The following is a 5648-nucleotide window of genomic DNA, read 5'->3' on the forward strand; positions in this document are numbered from 1 at the left end:
GTGCATATGTTACTGTGCGTTTCTCCTGCAGTGTTGCACCATCCTCAGTTTTTATTATTATATTTTTATTGTATATTTATCAGTTTTAATTTTATTATATATTTATGAGTTTGTGACTACATTTGAAATTCTATTACATGGAATTAATATGGCTAGATGATAGAATTATGTAAATATATTCTCAATGAATATATTTATAACTCACTAAGACACCATTTCTATTGTGTATTTGTATGAAATCTTTTAGGATCCACTGAGCTATGAGGATGTGCATGTGAACTTCAGTCATGAAGAGTGGGCTTTGCTGGATCCTTCCCAGAAGAGTCTCTACAGAGATGTGATGCTGGAAACCTGCAGGAATCTCACTGCTATAGGTGAGAACTAGAGTTCTCCTCCACTTTTTACCTTAAGGAGACAAGCCTTTCTTGGAGATTGGTGCTTTTCTATGGTTTTTATCTTGAAAGAGGAAGAGGGTGATGAATTAATCAGGCATTGATCTAAGGTTCACTGAAGATAGTAATTTCAGTTTTTCACAATTTTCATTAATACGCATTTTCTGGTACTGTATTTTAGGCTATAAATGGGAAGACTGCAATATTGAAGACCATTGTCAATGTTCTGGAAGACATGAAAGATAATTTTCATGTGCAAGTTGATGTAGATACATAGATGATAGATAGATAGATAGATAGATAGATAGATAGATAGATAGATAGATAGATAGGTAGATGCCTCTGAAGAAGTATTAATAATATACCCTGAAGTTTTTTTTAAATTTATTTTCTCATGAAAAATGGTTCTTGAAGTGATCATAATTTTTTTACTAAATTATTTTACTTATTTATATTTCAAATGTTGTCTCCTTTCCCTGTGTGAGTTGTATTGTAGATATTCTGTACATTTCGGCTAATATCTATTTATCAGTGAGTGCATACCATGCATGTCCTTTTTGGTCTGTGTTACCTCGTTCAGGATGATATTTTCTAGTTCCATCCATTTGCCTACAAAATTTATGATGTCCTTGTTCTTAATGGCTGACTAGTATTCCATTGTGTAAATAAACTACATTTTCTGTATCCATTGTTCAGTTGAGAGACATCTGGGTTGTTTCCAGCTTCTGACTATTGTGAATAAGGCTGCTATAAACATAGCAGTGGGAAATTTTCCTGTCCTTCTGGTTTGGTGGAACATCTTTTGGGTGTATGCCCAGGAGTGGTATAGCTAGGTCTTCAGGTAGAACTATTTCCGATTTTCTGAGGAATAGCCAGATTGATTTCCAGACTGGTTGTACCCAGTATGCAATCCCACCAGCAACAGAGGAGTGTTCCTCTTTCTCCACATCCTTACCAACATGTGCTGTCACTTGAGTTTTTGATCTTAGCCATTCTGGTTGATGTAAGGTAGAATCTCAGGATCGTTTTGATTTGCAGTTCCCTGATGACTAAGGATGTTGAACATTTCTTTAAGTGTGTTTTGGCCATTGGAAATTCCTCTGTTGTGAGTTATCTGTTTATCTCTAGACCCCATTTTTTAATTGGTTTATTTGATTTTTTGGAGTCTAACTTCTTGAGTTCTTTATATATTTTGGATGCTAGTCCTGTGGATGTTAGTTGGATGTAGGGTTAGTGAAGATCTTTTTTCTATCTGTAGGATACCGTTTTGTCCTGTTGACAGTGTACTTTGCCTTACAGAAAGAAGCTTTGCGATTTCATGAGGTCCCATTTATCAATTGTTAATCTTAGAGCCTGAGCCATTGGTGTTCTGTTCAGGAAAATCTCCCACATGCAAAGCGTTTAAGGTTATTTCCCACTTTGTCTTCTATTAGATTCAGTGTATCTGGTATTATGTTCAGGTCCTTGATCCACTTGGATTTGAGCTTTGTATAAAGTGATAAATATGGATCACTTTGCATTCTTCCTTCCACATGTAGACCACCAGATAGACCAGCACCATTTGTTAAAGATGTTTTCATTTTGCCACTGTATGGCTTTGGCTTCTTTGTCAAAGATCAAATGTCTGTAAGTGTGTGGGTTTATATCTGGGTTGTCAATACTATTCCACTGATTGACCTGTAGGTCTCTATACCAATGCCATGAGATTTGTATCACTATTGCTCTGTAGTACAGCTTGATGTCAGATGTCGGGGATGGTGATTCTCCCAGAAGTTCTTTTATTTTTCAGGATTGTTTTGGCTATCTTGGGCTTTTTGTTTTTCCATATGAAGTTGAGAATTGTTCTTTCTATATCTTTGAAGAATTGAGCTGGAATTTTGATGGAGATTGTATTGAATCTGTAGATTGCTTTTGGTAAGATGGCCATTTTTATTGTGTTAATTCTACCGATCCAGGAACATGGGAGATCTTTCCATCTTCTGATGTCTTTTTAAATTTCTTTAGGACTTGAAGTTCTTGTCATACAGACCTTTCACTTGCATGGTTAAAGTTACATGAATATATTTTATATTATTTGTGGCTATTGTGAAGGGCGTTGTTCCTCTAATTTCTTTCTCAGCCTGTTTATCATTTGTATTAAGGAAGGCTACTGATTTGTTTGAGTTAATTTTATATCCAGACACATTGCTGAAGTTGTTTATCAGCTGTATACCCAAAAGAAGTTCTCAGCTCCTTTTTTTGGGTCACTCGTGTATACTGTTATATCATCCACAAATAGTAATACCTTGACTTCTTCCTTTGAAATTTGTATACCTCTTGTCTCTTTTTGTTGTCTAATTGCTCTAGCTGGGACTTCAAGTACTATATTGAATAGATAGGGAGAGAATGGATGGCCTATCTTGTTGCTGACTATAATGGGATTGCTTCTGGTTTCTTTTCATTTAATTTGATGCTGGCTGTTAGTTTCCTGTGTATTGCTTTTATTATGTTTAGTTATGTGCCATGAACTCCTGATCTCTCCAAGATGTATAAAATGAAGAGGGGTTGTATTTTGTCAAAGGCTTTTTCAGCATCTAATGACATGATCATGAGATTTTTTTTCTTTCAGTTTGTTTGTATACTGGATTACATGGATGGAATTTTGTATATTGCATCATCCCTGCATCCCTAGGATGAAGCCTACTTGATTATGGTGAATGATGGTTTTGGTGTGTTCTTGGACTCGATTTGCAAGAATTTTTTTCAGTACTTTTGCATTTGTATTCATAAGCGAAATTGGTCTGAAGTTCTTTTTCTTTGTGTGGTTTGGATGACACAGTAACAACAGCGGCTTCATAGAAGGAAGTAGGTAGCATTTTTTCTGTTCTATTTTGTTGAATAATTTGAAGAGTATTGGTATTAGCTCTTCTTAGAAGGTGTAGTTGCATTCTGCACTAAAACCATCTAATCCTTGGCTGGATTTGGTTGGGAGATTTGTAATGGCTGCTTCTATTTCTTTAGGGGTTAAGGGACTGTTTAGATTGTTTATCTGATCCTAATTTAACCTTGGTATATGGTATCTGTCTAGAGAATCATGCATTTCATTTAGGTTTTCCAGTTTTGTCTGGTATATATAGACTTAAGTAGTAAGATCTGCTGATTTTTTACATTTCCTCAGTTTCTGTTGTTATGTCTCTCATTTCTAATTTTATTAATTTTGATACTGTCTCTGTACCTTTTAGTTAGTTTGGCTAAGGGTTTATCTATCTTTTTGATTTTTCTCAAAGAACCAACACTTGGTTTTGTTGATTCTTGGTATTGTTCACTTTGTTTCTACTTGGTCTACTTCAGCACTGAGTTTGATTATTTCCTGCCGTCTTTCTCTTGGGAGTGCTTGCTTCTTTTTGTTCTAGAGCTTTCAGGTGTGCTGTTAACTTACTATTATAGGATCTCTCCAATTTTTTTTATAAAGGCACTTAATACTATGAATTTTCTTCTTAGCAGGGCTTTCCTTATATCTCATAAGTTTAGGTGTGCTGTACCTTCATTTACAACAAATTCTAGAACGTCTTTAATTTCTTTATTCCTTCCCTTATCAAGTTATCATTGAGTAGAGGGTTGTTCAGTTTCCATGAGTATGTGGGCTTTCTGTTGTTTTTGTTGTTATTGAAGTCCAACCTTAATCTATGGTGGTTTGATAGAATACATGGGATTATTTCAATCTTCTCGTACCTGTTGAGGCTTGTTTTGTGTCCAATTATATGATCAATTTTGGAGATGGTTCCATGAGGTGTTAAAAAGAATTTTCTTTTTGGGGGGCAGAATGTTCTGTAGATACCTATTCATAACTTCTATTAGTTGTACTGTGTCTCTGTTTAGTTTCTGTTTCCATGACCTGTCCACTGGTAAGAGTGGGGTGTTGAAGTCTCCCACTATTATTGTGTGAGGTTCGATGTGTGTTGTGAGCTTTAGCAACATTTCTTTTATAAATGTGGGGGCCCTTAGATGTTCAGAATTCAGACATCATCTTGGTGGGTTTTTTTCTTTTGATGAGTATGAAGTATCCTTCCCCATCTCTTTTGATAACTTTTAGTTGAAAGTTTATTTTATTAGATCTTACAATGGTTACTCAAGCTTGTTTCTTGGAACCATTTGCTTGGAGAACTTTTTTCTGCCCTTTACTCTGAGGTAGTGTCTGTCTTTGTTGCTGAACTGTGTTTCTTGCATGCAGCAAGCTCCTTTTTCCTTTTCAAGTCTGTTAGCCTGTTTCTGTTTATTGGGGAATTGAGAGATATTAAGACCAGTGATTTCCTGATTTTTTTTGTTGTTGGAGGTGGTATTATGCGTTTGTGATTCTCTTCTTTTGGGTTTGTTGTGAGATAAGTAATTTCTTGTGTTTTCCTGGGTGTAATGTTTCCTTGTATTGAAGATTTGCTTCTAGTATCCTCTGTAGGGCTGGATTAGTAGAAAGCTATTGTTTAAATTTGGTTTTGTCATAGAATATCTTGGTTTTTCCATCTGTGATTTTGATGGTTTGTATATGCTTGGCACTATTAGGAGGTGTTGGAGTAAGTGTGTCACTGTGTACATAGGCTTAAGACCCTTATCCTAGCTTCCTGGAAATGCGTATTTTTTTAGCAGCCTCCAGATGAATATGTAGAACTCTCACACAAATGAAGGCTGTTGTGGTTGACAAGCCTGAATCCCTATACCTATTTGTATCTATGAGACACAAATGGTTATACTATGCAAATGCAATGTGAAAATATTTTATCTGTTATCCTTCATTTAATAGGTATATCATCTGTCACTCTGGATACAAGCCCTGTGAGGGTAAGCGATATAAAAAGAAGCAGTGTACCCCTGTCTCTCCCAGGACAATTAAACAATATGTAGTCATCCCCATTATGAGAAGACATGATGACTGTGATGCAAATTTACAATTAACTGGTTTTCCAACTTCCATGGCAGTGCATCAACAAACTCACACTGGAGAGAAACCTCGTGAGTACAAGGAATGCAGAAATTCATCTGTCTATACTGGTTCACTTTGCACCTGTCATGTGACTCACAGTATAGGAAAATATGCATATAATCAGTGTGGTAAAACCCTGAGTTCTTACAGTTCTCTTCTAGGATGTGAAAAAATTCTGGTGGGAAAAGGAAGTGATAACTGTGAGCCATGCACTGAAGGCCCTAACCGTCCCCAGTGTCATCACACACACAAAAGAACCAACAGTGAAGAGGATCCCTATGGACGTAACCAACATGATAAAG

At 36.0% G+C, this 5648-nt stretch overlaps 1 pseudogene; it reads left to right on the forward strand.

Annotated features, from left to right (window-relative positions):
• Window positions 1-340: 340 nt before the first annotated feature.
• Window positions 341-5648, forward strand: part of LOC114633417 — a 5999-nt pseudogene continuing 691 nt past the window's right edge.

Source organism: Grammomys surdaster, unplaced genomic scaffold (genome assembly GCF_004785775.1).
Source record: "Grammomys surdaster isolate TR1022 unplaced genomic scaffold, NIH_TR_1.0 647, whole genome shotgun sequence".
Classification (NCBI taxonomy): domain Eukaryota; kingdom Metazoa; phylum Chordata; class Mammalia; order Rodentia; family Muridae; genus Grammomys; species Grammomys surdaster.